The sequence below is a fragment of the Pelophylax lessonae genome (assembly GCF_965119305.1).
Source record: "Pelophylax lessonae genome assembly, chromosome: 2".
Lineage (NCBI taxonomy): Eukaryota > Metazoa > Chordata > Amphibia > Anura > Ranidae > Pelophylax > Pelophylax lessonae.
In genome coordinates this window covers 574,180,524-574,199,047 of record NC_138769.1, presented here as the reverse complement: position 1 = coordinate 574,199,047, position 18,524 = coordinate 574,180,524, and the positions used below count along the sequence as shown (strand labels likewise).

Genomic DNA, 18,524 nt, shown 5'->3' with positions numbered 1-18,524 from the left:
ATTTGATCACCTGTGCGATTTTTTGATCACGCGCTATAAACAAAAAAAGAGCGTCAATTTTGCAAAAATAACAATATTTTTCACATTTTTTTTATATGAAATTCCCCCAAAAAATAAAGTAAAAATCAAAATTTTTTAAATTTTCGGCCAATTTGTTTTATGCTACATATGTTTGGTAAAAAAAAATCGCAAAAAGCGTATTTTGATTGGTTTGCGCAAAAGTTATCGCGTTTACTAACAAAGGGAAAGATTTTTGTCATTTTTGTTGTTTTTTAACGCGTAATGGCGGCGATCTGCGATTTTTTTTGCGGTACTGCGACATTGGGGCGGACAGATCGGACCCTTGACTGACATTTGTGACACTTTTGGGGTTACCAGTGACATTTCTACAGTAATCAGTGCTATACATATGCACTGTTACTGTAAAAATACACTGGTTGTGAAGGGGTTAACTTTATTTGGAAGGGAGGGGCTGTGTGTATCCCTAGGGGCGTGCTTTCTACTGTGATTGGCTGTGGCTTGAGCTGTAAGGACACTGATCAACGGATCTACATACTAGATCCGTTTTATCAGTGTCTTTACAGCGAGGAGAATGACAGGCAGCTTGTTTACACAAGCTGCCTGACATTCTCCCTCTCCCCCGCCGATCGCCGAGTGACCGGCGGACATCGGGTCCGCTGGTCACACGCGCGGGGGGGTCCGTGACCACGCGGGAGCGCGCCTCCGGGGGGCGCGCGCTCGCTCCCTAGACCCTCACAAGCTAGTGACGTAGCCCTACGTCACTTTGCCTGTGAGGGGCTGACTGCCGACGTAGATCGGCGTTAGGCAGTCGGCAAGTGGTTAATTATACCTACAGGTAAGCCTTATTATAGGCTTACCTGTAGGTAAGTGTCAAAAAGCGGGATACTACCGCTTTAAATCTGCATAGTGCACTGGAAACAAGGCAGCACTGATTTCTTCTTTTTTTTTTTTTTTATTAGTGCACTTACCAAAATGATTTATCATAATGCTTTCATCTGTATATTTGCCAGACCAAAAGAGTGCAAATAATTTATTGGGTTTGCATACACTTTAATAATTACCTGCTGCTTGTGCTGCTGATCTTTACTGTTTTGAAGAGTTAAGTTTGCTGTAGAATCTTCATCATCTGACCCTTTTTTCAGGGGTAGCCAGATGCCCAGTCCACCTTTGCTTGCAAGGGTTTTATTTGCCAGCCTGTATGCAACTACAGTAGTGACTTTGTACTTATCTCCCATTATGCATTTTGCAATTATTTAGTACATGTACATAAGGATAGCTCCAATAACATCCTACGTGTTGCTATTGGCTACAAGCGGTGATCGTATGCTGGTTTTCCAGCAACACCCTTTGACAGAAGCTGGTCATTAGACTGGTTTTTGGTGAACAGACAGTAATACACACGTACCAAAAGTTGGTCAGTTCCTGGTGAGACAGGGTGGGTCTAAGGGTATATTTTATGCATTTAAAGAGGGGTTCAATAAATCCCAGACGCCAGGTCGCCATGGTGACTAGAAGTTGTGCCCTGGCGCTTGGGCTTTTGTCAGCCTATTCACTGTTGGTGCAGGGATGCACAATTCCTAAGGCCAGATGCCCGGGATATGTAGTTCCGGGCAGTTTACTTGTCGGATGGAAGCATTCGGGAGGCTGCGCATGCCGGAACGAGAGCAATAAATCTAGCACCAGTCCTCCTTCGTAAAGCTAAACTGATGACTAATAGGGGGCTTTTAAAGTGTTGCCTATGGAAATATAAGGTAAACAAACATACACCTGTTTTATTAAAAAGATTGAGCATATGTAAGCAAATTCATACCAAAGGACGCTTTTATGGACTGATTCATTGTTTGTTTTGTTAATGTTATATATGGTTTGATAAAATTTGCTGATTCTAAAAATTGCTATGCAAACAGGTTTAAAGGGATACTAGCACATTAGTATTTGGGAATGCGGCACCATTTTAGACATTTTTTTACTTTAATGCATTCCCTACATTAAGGTAAAAAATGTCCCATTAGCAGCATGGTCCCCTCCCCTCCTAAATACCTACCTGAGTTCTCACACAATCCAGTGCTGTGCCAGTCTGTAGCATCTCTTTCCCTGCATTCACAGAACAGAGAGGCAACAGCAGGAGCTATTGGCTCCTGCTGCAATTAATCAAATCCTATGAGCAAGGGATGAGGCTGCGCTGAGCGTCAATGGACGCACACAGCCCAGCATGGGAGTGAGCCTGCCTGTTTGACACCAAAGCAAGTACCATTCCTATGGTGGCACACGGAGAAGAGGAGGACCCAGGAGTCTCAGCAGGGGACCCTAGAAAAATAGTATTGGGGTATGGGGTAACTTTACCATCTTATAAAAAAAAATAATACTCTTTTTTAAAGGGGCATTAAACCCAAAAGCAAACATTTTATTATGTTGCAACTTACTAACTCTTAGATGTGATGACTGCATAAGTTTTGCTTTTTTAGGCTTTCTTTCCTTTGTTTTCACCTCATGATCTAGCCAGTAAATCTGTTAATAAGCTGTCCTGCAGAAGTAGCAGTTTTGAGACCAGCCATTTACCACTGACATGGGTGCCTAAAATGATCAGCTTTTATTTATATATGTATGACATATATGTATGACAAAAGACTGCTGTGTAACTGCTTAAAGTTTGCGCTGAAGTTTGGCTTGCATTTGTTAGTGTATTTAAATCTACAAGTACATCTAACACTTCCCTCCAGACTGACAGTGCTGCTGTCCATAGGTGTTTCTGTTGCTCCTTCATCCAGGATGTAGGCACTGTAATACAGGAGGTGTAATACTTGTCAGATTGCCAGGTACAAACAGGAGAAAAGAAAGCTAATGCAGCCACCACATCTAATGATTAGTAAGCTGCATTATATTCTATTTTTGGTTTAAATACTGCTTTAATGAACAACTTTAACAAAACAATGTAATTGTTCTATTTCCTGGACCAAAAGAGAGCAGCAAGTAAGACACTCATTGTAAGGATTTCTTTACACTTTTCACGGATCCTGTGAGTAGTTATCTTATTGGGCTGCATGGATTGTGAATGTGTTGGATTGTTTTATTTTTTCTCAGCTTTCTCTACAAGAATCACATCTTAGCTGGCTGCTCTTGGTGATAGTATTGGTTGCCACGGAGCTTAAATTCTGATTGGCTTGCATCTTCTTCCAATAGGATTAAAGATCTTTATAATATCATCAATTTAACCTTGCAGTGTAGCATTCCCCCTCCCTGCATTTGGTTTTGAAAAGATTTTAAGGCAAGTTAATAGTATGAGCAGCACATTTGATTTCTGAATGTTTCAGTGCTTCTCCTCCTTACATGCATCAGCATTACATAGATGGAGGAACTCACACATTTCTGTGCTTCTCAAGTGGCCTCAGGCAATGGAAAATAGCACTTGCTTAAACCCTATCATCCTGTGCTTCCCTTCATACACTATATTGTCAAAAGTATTGGGACGCCTGCATTTACACACACATGAACTTTAATAACATCCCAGTCTTAGTCCGTAGGGTTCAATATTGAGTTGGCCCACCCTTTGCAGCTATAACAGCTTCAACTCTTCTGGGAAGGCTGTCCACAGGGTTTAGGAGTGTGTCGTTGGGAATGTTTGACCATTCTTCCAGAAGCGCAATTGTGAGGTCAGACACTGATGTTGGACAATAAGGCCTGGCTCGAAGTCTCTGCTCTAATTTATCCCAAAGGTGTTCTATCAGGTTGAGGTCAGGACTCTGTGCAGGCCAGTCGAGTTCCTCCACCCAAAACTTGGTAATCCATGTCTTTATGGACTTTGTGCACTGGTGTGCAGTCATGTTGGAACCGGAAAAGGCCATTCCCAAACTGTTCCCACAAAGTTGGGAGCATGAAATTTGTCCAAAATGTCTTGATATTCTGACGCCTTAAGGGGCCACGCCCAACCCCTGAAAAACAACCCACACCATAATCCCTCCTCCACCAAATGATTTGGACCAGTGCACAAAGCAAGGTCTATAAAGACATGGATGAGCGAATTTAGGGAGGAGGAGTCCTGACCTCAACCTGATAGAACACCTTTGGGATGAATTGGAGCAAAAGGCTGCAAGCCAGGCCTTCTCATCCAACATCAGTGCCTGCTTTTTCAAAGGAGCTTCTGGAAGAATGGTCAAACATACCTATAGACACACTCCTAAACCTTCTGGACAGCCTTCCCAGAAGAGTTGAAGCTGGGATGCCATTAAAGTTCACGTGCGTATAAAGGCAGGCGTTCCAATACTTTTGACAATATAGTCTGTTAACTAAGATGGTCACCTGCAGATACTTGCTGCTGCTGTTGAAAGTGTTACTAATCCCAGGATCCTGCATTCACTATATCTGGTCTCCCACAGTACACAGAACATGGAATGCAATGATTTTAGTAAATAGAGTATACTGCTAAATGCTTTTTCTCATCAGCAGTATATAGCAGTCTTGGATTTCCATCAGTGTCTGGCCAAGCACTAGTTAAAGCTTGTAGGAGGAGTTTTCAGTCTGACTGTCCTATGAGGCTGCAGGACTCCTGAACCTCTGTCTGGACAGTGCTGATTGATCCTGTGCTGATCACATGCACCCTCCCAAAAAAATAAACTATATGGCTCTGTACCATCAGGAGATGGATTGAGGACAGTGGAAAAAGTGGAGGATCAGAGAAGACAGGATCAAACAGCCTTTTTAAAATGTGCAGGATTAACCCCTTATGTAGCACAGTGAGTAAAACCAGCATGCTTTACTGCATATACACACTGATTTTACTGCTGTGAGTTTTTAGTAACACTTTAAAGGCACACCCCAGGAAAATGTTAAAGTTGTTGTGAACCCTTACATCTACCCAGTGAAGTAACTTGCCTCAAGTGATACAGAGATGAAACAAATCCATATACATAAGTTGTCAGTTTATCTACAGTCCTCTGTCCCCTACATCAATTCAAATTGCAGAACTTACAATTTCTCAGCTTTAAAACGGGGACAGCGAGCTGAAGTTAGACTGTAGGGATCAGTAAGGAAAGTTCTGATAGCTGATTGGAAGGAAGGGACATTCTCCCCTTCACACAACACACAGGGACAGAGCTGAGGCTATCAAACTGCTGGAGGTCAAAAGTTACTCATGCAGGTAGCAGAGGAACGAGGCAGCAGACAGAAATGACACTTAGTGCTCTGGATTGAGACAAGTACACACACTAGAGGGATATGCTTTGTTCATATTTCATGCTGGAGGTTTACAAAAGATTCACTGCTGTTTCTAAACATTTAGCTGTTCCAAGAGGTCTCCTTTTTTTGAAGAATTGAGTTATTTGAGTTCTGGAGCTGGCCTTTCCACAGAATGTACTTCATGAGCCTGTAGAAAATATAGTATGCCCAGCATGCTGAGGAAAGTGCCCAAAAACAGGCAGAGGGAAAATCCTGTAGACTTTCCTGTGCTGGTCTTTCTCCATTACTGACTTACCATTGCTTAATATGTCTTTCTGTGGAGGCAGCCACCCTGGCAGAGGAGCAAGGCTTGCTTCCTAATGCCAGAGTTGGCTCCCTGACAGTTGGTGGGGGTATATTCAAGACACAGCAGGAAGGGTGGAGCAAGCAGATCCTTACACTTAAGGTCCTTCAGTCCAGCTTTCTTTCCAGCAGGGAGAAGAGTGAGCAGCACAGAAGTGATGTCCTCAAATCTCACTCTAGATCTCGTGATACTAGCCGCCAGAGTGAGCAATGCCTGATGTGATCTTGCACTGCATATATATGAAGATAAGGCTCTAGGTAAAACAAGGAACTAGTCACCAGGGATTAACAGTTACTGATATTAGGTGCCGATATTCTGCACATTTAAAGTTTTTTTTTTTTATTTTTTTTTATTTTTACACGGTCCTTTTAAAAAAAGAAAAAGTGATTACTTTTATTGCTGTCACAAGGAATGTAAACAAACATCCCTTGTGACAGTACTAGGCAGTGACAGGTACTCTTTATGGAGGGATCTGAGGTCTTAAAGACCCCAAAACCTTCCTCTGCACTTAAAAGCATTCAAAACACCAAGTTTTTTTTTTTTTTTTTTTTAAATCTGGCACCTTTTTAAAGAGGTTGTAAACCCATGAAACTTTTTTTTTTTTTTTTTTTTTTTTTTGCTGCAACCTGAAAGAGAAACCCATAATGAGCTAGTATGCATCGCGTACTAGCTCATTATGAAATACCTAAGAACGAGCCCCCGCCGTGCCACCCGCTCACCTGGTATGACGGGCGACATGTCCAGTCGCCCGTCTTCCGGGATCCCGGCATCTGGCCATCTGATTGGCCGGAGCCACGGTGACATCACGCACGCGTGCGGGAGCCGACGGTCACGGCACGGGCTTTGAAGAAACGGCACCAGCGGCCGTTCCTTCAGAGCGCATGCGCCAGTGACGTCACTGGCTGCATGTAAGGTAAATATCTCCTAAACCACAGGTGTCAAACACAAGGCCCGCGGGCCGAATCCGGCCCTCCAGGCCATTTTATGTGGCCCTCGTACCTCTCCTGTAGCTGCAGGAGAGCTCCAGTCCTCCTCCAGACCTTATACTTTCTGCTTTCCAGCAATGCCTCCAGCTTCTTCCCAGCAGCACCACAAGGTAAGGGAGGTGAACTGTGATGTAAGGGAGGATGGGGGAATTAACTTTTGATGGTGGAGAGGCTCTTGACATCTTATGTAAGGGTAGGGGATGCTCTTGACATCTAGTCTTACAGATACAACCGGCCCTTTTGAGGGTAATCGTAATGCTGATGCGGCCCACAATTAAATTAAGTTTGACACCCCTGTCCTAAACGGTACATGTTTAGGAGATATTTACAGTACCTATAGGTAAGTCTTATCATAGGCTTACCTATAGGTAAAAGTGTCAGAGGAGGGTTTACTTCCTCTTTAAGGCTCTAGTACCCGGAAGTAAGATCATTACATGGCTTCCGGGTTTTACATTGGATACCCGATCAGAGCCGAATGCGGCTTTGTTCGGGTCTTCTGGCCGGTGGACGTGCCGACTGGTCGCTTGGGTCTCCCGGTGGGGTGGCAGCCGCAGGTTGTCATTACATTTCTGAGCCGCATTGGTTGTCATTACAAAGCCAACCGTCGGCTCTAAACAACAGTACTGAGGTGATGCATCTAGCTTCAGGCATCACTTCGGTACAACCACTTGCAGCAAAATCGGCCCCACCGATATTCGGTCGATCCCTACTAGTCACACTCATGTCTGAAAGGCTCCTGTTTTTTTTTTTTTTTTTTTTTCAGGAGGAATTCAGAACAAAAGGTAAATCGTTCAGGCTGAGATCAAACTTTTGCAGCACATATCACATTTTACCTTTGTTGCATTAAGTCAAGCCTTTATATTTTAAACAGGCTGCTAATGCATCACTGTGCACAGGAAATCACACCTAAGCCTTTTTTCCAGAAAGCCACACATGGTAGTAGGTGCCTTTAGTGAGTTGAGGTGCTATTCAAAATAAATGGTACAGAGCTGACTGCAATGCAAAGGTATAATTCTGTCCTTAGGATACTGCTTAGGCACTGTAGAACTTTTATAATTCTTTCCCGAACTTCAGTGTTCCAAAATTGGGGAAGGCAGGTCCTATAATTCATCTGCCCATGCTCCAATCGCAGAACACCACAAAAGAGAAGATTCCTACACTGTGCAGCAGCCAACTGAATATGTGACGCATGTCATTACAGGTAAATGATGTCTCTGCTGTATAGCAAAAAAAAAACAAATCTATAGTTTTAACTTTTTTGAACTCAAAAAGTAGCAAAGCTTCTTGAGTTCAGGTCCACTTTAACATGCATATTTACTGAACAATGGTCAAAATTGTAGTTTTACAAGGCAAGATATCTTAACACAGAAAAAATGTATATATATTTTTCTCATTTGACCTATATAGCAACACGTTTCTGTATGATGCATTGATAATCTATAACAAGTGTAAGGGTAAAAGACTGGTTTCTAGTAAAAAAACAAAAATATAAACCTATTTTTAAGCAAGCCTTTCTAGGCTTCTGGTGCGGATTTCCCATTATGCAAATGATAGTTTCCTGAAAATCATGCTGACTCCCTTGCTTCAACACTCTGAACTTTGAGTCACTAACGCAGAACTAGTATGCAGATAATACCATCCAATATTCATTCTAGGGCAGCAAAGCAACAATTATGGCACTTTTCCACTGCAAGTACCGGCTCGGCTCTACTCGGCCCTGCTTGGCCCTGCTTGCTTTTCCACTGCTGGTACCGCATGGTACGGTGTAGGAACGGTTCGGTACGGTATGGTTTGCTTTTCCACTAAAGTAGTACTAAAGTGATGTGGGTGGGATAACAATGATTCTCTGACCAATCAGTAGCTAGTAGTGACTGCATGCAAAGGATTGTGGGATATGGTACCGGGTATGGTACCTCTTGGAACCACAATCGAGCTGGTACTGTTTTTGAGAGCCGTACCGTTCGGTACCAGCAGTGGAAAAGCACAAAAGCGAGCCGAACCGTTCGGTTCCATGCAGTGGAAAAGCGCCATTAGGAATGACATCCCTCATATTTTTCTTAGTAAAGGTTCACTATTATTGTCACAAAATGAAACCTGTTTGTTAAGGTGTTAATAATAAAACCGGGTACTAACATTTATAGGTAAAGCTGTAAGTTGCGCCCACATATGTAAAGGGTGTTCAAACCACACGTGAGGTATTGCCGGGATTGTTGGAGCGAGAGCAATAATTCTAGCCCTAGACCTGCTATGTAAGTGTCGCCTATGGAGATTTTAAGTACTAATGTTGCCATTCTACGCTATTCTACGAGCGTCCGCAATTTTGAAGCATGACAGGTTAGGTATCACTTTACTAGTGTAACATTTTCTTTCGCAATATAGAAAAATTGGGCTAACTTTGTTTTCTTATTTTTTTATTTCAAAAAGTGTATTTTTCCCAAAAATATTGCGTTTGTAAGACCACTGCGAAATACGGTGTCACAAAGTATTGCAATGATCTCCATTTTACTCTCTAGGGTATCTGCTAAGAAAAAAAAAATGTTTGAGGGTTCTAAGTAATTTTCTAGCAAAATAAATACTGATTTTAACTTGTAAACAACAAGTGTCAGAAATAGGCCTGGTCCTAGTGGTTAGGAATTACCTTGGGGAGATACAGACTAGAATACTGCAATTATTGAGCAGCAAATGAAATCACCTGTGATTGTATTTCAGTTATCTTACAAACGTGGCCTGTAAGTGGGTTCTGAGGACAGGAGTTGAGAACCACTGCTTCAGGCTGGGTTCTCACCACAGCAGCAGGGGTCTGGTGCATCCCTGTTCACCGTTTCAGGTCTGATTTTGGTACAAATGTTTGACTGAATTTAGACCTGAAACAGACCAGTAGACGCACATGACTCCTGTGCAATTTGCTCCGCAGCCATCCTGGAGCTGTGTGAACCGACTCCATTGAGAGCCGGTCACAGGCTCCAGACATGCAAATTTTATATGGGGAAACCCGCATCCAATTCGCAATAGTGTGAACTCAGCCTTAAACAGAAGAGGAGAGAAGACTCAGGACTGCAGTGTCACTTTGACCACAGCTTAACTACTTCAGCCCTTCAGGACCTACCCGTAGATCCTCAGGTTGAAGTGGTTATACTGGGATGATGCATGCATCTGCAGGTATCAGCCCAGTATAAAAAGTTTCAGCCAGGTGAAAATGCAGCTTGATCACTTCTACAGAGCATGGAACGGTTCTAAATAATTTTCTAGGGGGGAAATGCTGGTTTTTGTACATGTGTGCGAGAAGAGTCAGAAATGGCCTGTGGGGGGGGGGGGGGGGGGGGTCTAGTGATTACATTGTGTATTAGATGTAGTTTTTGTGTCTGTTCACACTGATCCGACTTGGCTCCTATTAGGACGGCTCCTGTACTACACAATGGGAGCGTGACGGACCGCGACTTGTCAGGCGCGGTCCGTCACGCTCCCATTGTGTAGTACAGGAGCCGTCCTAATAGGAGCGACACAAGTCGCACCGACTTAGAAAAAGGGTCCTGTACTATTTTGGGGCGACCTGGAGGCGACTTGCATCGACATTCATTTTATGAAGTCCGTGCAAGTCGCGACGAACTCACGCTGCACACGACTTCACAGGTCGCCCCCTAAGTCGGAGCGACCTAGTGTGAACCGGCATTCAGTCCCGTGTCAAACTTGTGCGATGCGGGAAGGCTGCGAATTCGCAGCCTGTTCCCGCATCGCAAACGCACATCTGGCAGTTCACACTGCCATATGCGATACGCAGAGGGTGTCAATGAAATGTTAACGACACCCCCAGTTTGATCGCATATCGCAGTGCGATCTGACAGTTCGCACAGGATCGGATCGCACAAGTGTGAACCACTGTGCGATCCGATCCTGATATGGCTGGAAAAAAGGGTCCTGTGCGTGTTTGGTGCAGATACAGTGCGAATTCAGCCATACATAGTGTATGGCTGAATTCGCATCCGCACATCCAATCGCATGTAATGAAGGAGCAGTGCGCTCCGAATTACATGCGATCGGCACACTCGCAGTAATGTGAACCGGTCCTTAGTGTGAGAAGTGTGTTTGTTTGTTTTTTTTTGTAATATCAGCAATTCGAGGTGGGAGGGGGGAGGAAGATGGGGGTTCCCTAGACAACAGTTTTAAGGCTCGTACACACGATAAGAAAATCGGAAGTAAAATTTCGTCCTATGAACAATCTGCCAATTTTCAGATCGTTAGTATGGCGCTTTCGACAGCCGATAATGAATTTTCGTATGACAAAAACTGCATGTGCAGGCTATAACATTTTTATTGTACGTGAACACAATGTCCGATTTTTCATTTAATTAGTACGGTAGAAATGGCCCTGTACATGCATCAGGCATAGCCTTGTAAACAGAAACCACTTTTGCACCTAATAGCAGGTTTTGTAACACACTGTTATTAAAGTGATATTAAAGGCAATTTAAAAAAAAATAAACATGTTATACTTACCTGCTCTGTGCAGTGGTTTTGCACAGAGCAGCCTCAATCCTCCTCTTCTTGGGACCTCTGCCAGCGCTTCTGGTCCCTCCATCCTGCCGAGTGCCCCCAGAGCAAGCAGCTTACTATGGGGAAATCCAAGCAGGTTTGCTCCTGTCCATTCACACACACACGGCCATGCCCCCTCTCTCTCCTCATTGGCTAACTGGCTGTGATTGACAGAAGCGGAAGCCAATGAGGAGGGAGAATCCCTGAACACCTGAGGCTCTCGTGCACAACGCTGAATCGTGATGGGGCTGGGAGAGCTGCTGCACACAGAAGGTTTTTTACCATCATGTATAAAATGCATAAAGAAAACAAAAAACATTGAGACTTTAAAACCACTGTAAAGTAATCTATTACATAGCATCTGGTTACTCTTGATATCTTATGGTTATAATTAAATGTTTTGATCAGTTCTTTAGAACTGGGGTAGGGGTAGTCATAGCTGATGAATTGTGCATTGATTGATTGGTTGTTGTGAGGTAGCTTTGTCTTGCTGCTAATTTTCTGTTTCCTCTGAGCATACAGGAGGGAAGCACTTCTGATGGAGGATCGGCACGGTTGGGATAAAAATAAAATCCTCCCTTCACATGCCTGTAATCGACACATTGCCGACCTCCCAAGTTGATGGATATGTTCTAAAACTTGACATCGATTCTGGTAGATTAGGAGAGGCTTTTATTAGCATAGTCTACATCAGCCTTTTTCAACCGGGGTGCCATAAGGATTTCTTCAGGGGTGCCTTGGCAAAATGCTTAAAAATTGCCCTAAAATTGTATACAAGCTGGTTGATGGATGAAACCTTCCTTTTAGTTACACAAAGCCAGACATATTCATTGTACACTCTACAACCTTCTAGCTGTCATCCTCCTAATGACCATCAGTTGATAAGGAGGATGTCAGTTGCCTGCATATCATCCTTGTTTGACCCTCCCTTGCCTCTCTCCATCAGTTTTGGGGTTTAATGATTAAGCACACAGTCAGTGTGTGAAACGCGTCTACCTTGTCACGATTGTCATAATTTGGATGTCCAGTCAATAAATCTGGATTTTGACTCAACCTGGAGTGCTGCCAATTCCTTTTCCTTTATCAAGTTTTCACGGAGGCGAGCCGGGCATGCACCGGTGTGAGTCATCAGGCAATTACACCACCTTGAGCAGTAGGGATGTAACGATATCAAAATCTCACGGTATGATACAATTTCGATATTGACCTCACGGTACGATATTTATTGCGATATTGTGGAAAAGCTCATGGTATTGTTAAATAGCTCATGCTAGTGTTTGTGATGATAATAGCGAAAAAATACCGACATTTATTCTGCTTTTGCCAGTCAACAGGCAATTTATTGTTGTATTTATGGATCCATGACAACATAAAACACTGATCACATAGTGCTTTAAAAGTGCAAGTTGTAGTCAGGAACATCAATATTCTGTATAGTAATATTTGGTTGCATAACTGATTCTTCTGTGCAATGTTCAAGTTAAGAAGCAGCTAGAACAATTGGAAACAAACAATAGGCAATTCCCTTTAAGTGCAAACAAAGATCAAGTTAAGTCAGGTTTAAATGTGCAAGGCAAATAAAGGCAGCCTTTTAAAACTGGTATTTAGGAACATAACTTAAACTTAAATAAAAGTCAGTCAAAAAGCCTTTAAAAAAAAAACACTGACCTATCATTTAGCTTATGTTCACGTTTTTCATCAGAATGATCAAAATATCTACATTGCAAGAAAAAAAAAAACAGTAAAAAAAATCCTTAAACTCTGGTCTAGGTAGTTAACAATGATTTGTTCCGCGGGACTGTGTTTATTCCTCTTGCTTTTTGATGGACACCTGTCCTTTTAATATTGTAACCCAACCACGACGATATCGAGACACGACCACGACGATATTGAGACGACCACAACGATACGATATCGCGATATCTTTGATATCGTTACATCCCTATTGAGCAGTGAGTCCTTGTTTCTTCAATGACCATCAGTTGATAAGGAGGATGTCAGTTACCTGCATATCATCCTTGTTTGACCCTCCCTTGCCTCTCTCCATCAGTTTGGGGGTTTAATTAGCTAAGTGATGGATAAAAACTGAGGGAGAAGAGAAACATTGGAATAGTAATCAGTACCAGTTTACAAAACTGTATTTGCTTTGGAAGAATAAATCCCCTCTAACGTTGGGTGTCCTACGTGTATTGATGTTGCTGCATTACGTAAAACTATTAGAATAGCTTTTACATATATGAATGGGGCGCATCAAGACTGGCCATCATTTTGGAGAGTGCCTCAAGTTCATAATTTTTAAGGGGGCCTTGACTGAAAAAGGTTGAGAAACGCTGGGCTATATTACGTAGCTTAGGTTGGGGTGCACAAGCTGAAACTGAGGTAATGTTAAAAGTATATGTGACTGTTACCTTTACCCCATTCACACTAGCGCGACTTGTCAGGCGACTTGGTCGCCTGACAAGTCGCGGTGGGTCGCCTGCCATTGATTAGCACAGGACCCGTTCTAATAGGAGCGACACAAGTCGCTCCGACTTAGAAAAAGGGTCCTGTACTACTTTGGGGCGACCTGGAGGCGACTTGCATTGACTTCAATCATATGAAGTTCGTGCATGTCGCGCCGAGGCCCCAGCAAGTCGTGTCGCCCCTGTGTGAATATAGCTACCTAATTTGTATCACTGCTCTGCCTGTCTGACTGTTATCACCTATGAGAAAAGATTTAGAGCGCTATAATGCTTACATGGAAGTAAGCTTAATTTCTGTCTGGGCACCTTGATGTGCATTTCATCTCCTTATCTTTTGGCATTGTTGTGCCATTTGCTGAAACACTGTCCTCTTACCTGCACCTAACCCTTATTCCCCCCCCCCCCCCTGCTTCCCACTGTATGTTTGCTCTTGCCCGCTCTTGTCAAAGATGATCATGTCTCCCTCCTCCTCCTCACAGCCTCCCACGCTGTCCTGGGGGACGCAGGCTGATTCATTCATACAGTGAAAACTGCCTGCCTTTTAGAAAACCTTAATGAAAGAAACAAGAACTGAGCAGACATGCAGAGCAATATATCCAGGTTGATGATTTTCTTGGTATGTTTTGCCATAATTGTGCCAATGCACTTCTCGGTGAGTGCCTGTTTCTGTTAATTTGCTTAATTGCTAATTTTGGGATACAAGTGACTATTTTTTTTTTTTTTCAAGTGTGTGTGTGTAGCAGCCCTGAAAGGAGACCTGTACTAAATTATGAAGGGTTTCATTACTTTATTTCATAAACTGCTTTTAATTCAAAAAGTTATGTGTGTATACATGTTGGTTTCTTATGATTGATGGCGCGATAGAAGTAGCTATAGAAATGTGTTAATTGTTAGTGTCTTTAAATGTAATGTTTGTCATGCAGTATGACAAAACAATGTCTCGTCTTAATGCCTGTAGACTGAGAATGGGCTGTGTGTTTATACTGTTGCAGGTGCTGCCTGTAGGCAGCCTTTGCAAGTATATGGTGACCCAGCTGCTCATCCCAGTTTGACAAGTGTACGGGTGTGGAGTCCCAAACACAGTATCTATTTACTCAGTCTCATCTTTTGTTTGTGTGCACTAATGGATTTCAACATTTTTACGAAAAATGTGAATTTGATTAACAATTGCGCTAATATTGTGCGACATAAGACTACAACTATATGGTGTTTTTTTTTTTTTTTTTCCTATATGTAGAGAGTCCAGAGAAGGGCAACTAAACTGATTAGGGGATTGGAGGACCTTAACTATGAAGAGCGACTGCAATCGCTCAAATTATTCTCCCTGGAGAAGAGACGCCTGAGGGGGGACATGATAGCAATTTATAAATCTCTCAGTGGGGATCTCCGCTTAAAAAAAGCTGTTTAGTCGAAGGGATTGCATGAGGACAAGAGGGCATACAATGCGATTAGAGGAGAAGCGTTTTAACCTCGGGCAACGTGGGGGGTTCTTTACTGCTAGGGCTACAAGATTGTGGATTTGTCTACCACAAGAGGTGGTTTCTGCGGGAAGTATGGTGGCTTTCAAAAGACTATTAGACGTACATCTCAAGGATCAGGACATTAAGGGCTATGTTAGATGATTACAGCCACACACACCTACACAGGTTGAACTGGATGGACTATTGTCTTTATTCAACCTCACCTACTATGTAACTATTTGTCGTCTGATTTCAGTGTAGTGTGACACAGTCCACCATGGTGCAGCAAACAGAGCTGAATGAAATGTGACTTGTGACATTTCTGTAACCTAGTTCTTCATATGAAAAATGTACATTTTAAGCTTATGCCTTTGAATGTATACATAGAAATGCAAGAGTTGAAATACTTGCCTTGCAGAAAATGCTGTTCCATGTTCTCTTTTGTGCTGGTCACAAATCTAAAGGCATGGATCCATAGACCTGGGATCTTTGTTGAAGTAGGAAATTCAGAGTTTATATGGGCTCACCTTCAGCAGAGGTCACATGAACAAGTGCCTAGGTCATCAGATTTGTCCAGCAATGGGATAGTATTCCTGGCATTGTAATTCTGTTTTAGTTTTTTGTTTAGAGTCTGGAAGAATTACCACCTGTCTTTTTATTGCTGTCAGTGTCCCAGTTGTTGAAATGTCCCCTCACTTGTGGTCCCAGGTGACAACAGTCATAGGATCAGGACAGGAGTGCAAATCTGTCCGTCACTGATAGAAGTTGAAAACTGACAAAAAGGTTCTGACATTTCCTGATCTGTCCAAAATGACAAAAAAAATGTTTGACATCTACTTTTAAAGGATAAGTTCACATGGGCGATCCGATCCGCCTGTCAGTTTTTTAGGCGGATCTGATCGGATCCTCCATGCAGCTCTATGGGGCAGCGGGTGTCAGCGTAGACACCTCCGCTGACACCCGCTGCCATCCGCATCCGATCCTGTCCGTGAAATCTGGACGGATGGAAACCCTATTTTTCCATCCGTTCAGTAATCGGAGCGAAACGGATCTGATGAGAGCAGACAGGCGGTCCGCTCTCATCCGATCGCCCATAGAGGGCAGCGGGGGCTGAGACACCTCCCTCTCCGCTCTGCAAGCGGAGACGGAACTGTCATCCGCCGGCTCAGCGGGGATCGCGGATCGATCCCCGCTGAGCAACACGGATCCGCCTACAGAGGCGGACCGTGTGAAAGAGCCCTTAAAAACATAAATTCACTTTTTTGCAGGTAAAGAAATGTGCATTTACTATTTTTATTTTTTAAGGAGCCTGGATTGCTGGTGCCATGCAGGTCATAATGAGTTGTCTGCCCCGTACATCATATGGCCAGGCAGAGTCACACTGACAGGAAGACTCCATCTACTACAGCACAACAGTTCATTGAGAACTACAAGCTGACCGCCACAAAGGATGTTGGAACTTGTAGTTCATTCATACACAGAGCTCTGTGAATGAATGATGCAGTGTGTGGGTGGACCCCCCGGGCGGCCACGCTGTTTTCAAGAAGGGACAGCTAGTACCTGGGGAACTTCTCCCCATACTGCCACAGGGAGATAGGGCAGCTGGGAGCATGTTCCCAAAGGTGAACTTGTCCTTTTAACCAGTTATGGATTGCCAACCGTATATATACTGTGGCAAGGCGGCTCAGCTGCGCAAAATCATGTACATGGTTTTGTGCAGGCGATGTAGGGGGCGCGCGTGGGACTCGCAGACCGTTCGGAGGAATGACACTAAGTGTCAGATTTGTCCACCCCAATGCCGCAGTCCCGCTGATCGTCGCCATTACTAGTAAAAAAATGAAAGTCCATAAATGTATCCCATAGTTTGTGGACGCTATAACTTTTGTGAAAACCAATCAATATACACTTAGGATTTTTTTTTTTTTACAAAAATATGTAGCAGAATACATATTGGCCTACATTGATGAAAAATGTGTGTTTTTGTTTTGTTTTGTTTTTTTATTGGGTATGTTTTATAGCAGAAAGTAAAAAAAACAATTTTTTTTTCCAAAATTTTTTTTTTTTTTTGCGCAAAAAAAAAAAAACGCACAGGTGATCAAATATCACCAAAAGAAAATTCTATTTGTAGGAAAAAGACATAAATGTTCTTTGGGTACAGCGTCGCACGACTGCACAGTTGTCAGTAAAATGGCCTGGTCAGGAAGGGGGTAAAATCTTCCGTAGCTGAAGTGGTTAAAGCCTTAGGCTGGCCATACATGATCCAATTTTCTTACAATTTTCTGTCCAATTTTCTTGAAATTTACCTTCAAGTATGTAGTACAAAGGCCTGCCTAATTAGATACAAGTGAATGTGTTGTTTAGCTTTGACCTCTCACATTATGTGGTTTGTGGTAGATCTACCAGAAAATTGTACAACAAAAGTTGAACATGTATGGCCAGCCTTATGCCTAGTACACACGCAACGATTATCGGCCGACCGATTGTTCGACTTTTGTCCAGAGTTGTGTTTTGTTGGTTGAAATGTGCTCTAGACTGCACACGAATTTTCTCGCCCAACAAAAACCAACTTCAGAAGTGATGTCATGTGCTGGTTTACTTTCCGTGTGTTTTTTCTTCTCTGAGTATGCCCAGTCTTGCTCATCAGGTTTTTTGTCTGCCGAAATCTGTACTGACTGACGGAAAATTGGCCGTTTTGTTGACGGCCAACAAAAATTTTATAGCCTGCACACCAGATTTTTTTCGGCCGAAAAGTCTGAGTCGGTTGTCGGAAGCATCATACTAACAAGCTGAAAATCGGACGTTGGCCAAAAATTCCCGGCCAATAATCGATGTGTGTGTACGAGGCATTACTCTAGGCTCAGGAAAAAAAACACTGCAATGAGCTCTCCCACGGCACTGCAGAGCTAAATGCTTGTTAAAGTGGAACTTTAATTGTATTTGAGCACCACGAACTGAAAACTCACCCATCCATACATGTCTCCATGCTTTATTTTGTTAAGAAATCTTTGAAAAATATCCCCCCAGTGTTTCTAGCTGGGGCCATCCTAATTAAAGCCTAGTACACAGGGGCTGAATGTCTGGCAGAATCGGCTGGTTCAGTAGAAACCGGCTGACGTTTATTCCGTGTGTACTGTAGCCGGTCCGACAGAAGGTTGCCATTCAGCCGGCTTCTGTCAAAGGGGGGATGACTTCTGAGACTCCTGAAAGACTCCTGTCTTTCACCATCATGTATATTGTGGGGCAATTAGCCCACTCATATTAAAGGAGGGAGCCTGCCAGAAGCAGCTATAGGGTGTGTATTACACTTTATCCCTGCATCCCTAGATTAAATGAGTATTTGTCCTATTCCCCTGGTTCAGCTTTTAATTTGATGCTTTCTTTAAAATACTACCTTGATCCTGCCATTATAGTCCATTGTTTGGTACTTTGGTTAAGGAGTGACTGCTACTGTGGATGCTGCCAGATGCATGTAGACAGGAAGTTGCTCCAGAGAGTTTAGAGGAGAACAGCAACATAGAGTTAAAGGGGAAAACTTTGCTTTTAGCTGTGG

The 18,524-nt window shown here is 43.1% G+C and overlaps 1 protein-coding gene across 5 annotated transcripts in view; it reads left to right on the top strand.

Annotated features, from left to right (window-relative positions):
* R3HDM2 (R3H domain containing 2) overlaps positions 1-18,524 on the top strand; it is a 271,423-nt gene that overhangs the window by 66,981 nt on the left and 185,918 nt on the right. For 4 of the 5 annotated variants that reach the window (XM_082246041.1, XM_082246038.1, XM_082246040.1 and 1 more), the window contains exon 1: positions 14,149-14,166. The exons of the other annotated variant lie outside the window; for it this stretch is intronic. The gene's annotated coding sequence lies outside the window, so the exon portion shown is untranslated. Of the gene's footprint in view, positions 1-14,148; positions 14,167-18,524 lie in introns of those variants that run through there. 5 annotated transcript variants of the gene reach the window in all.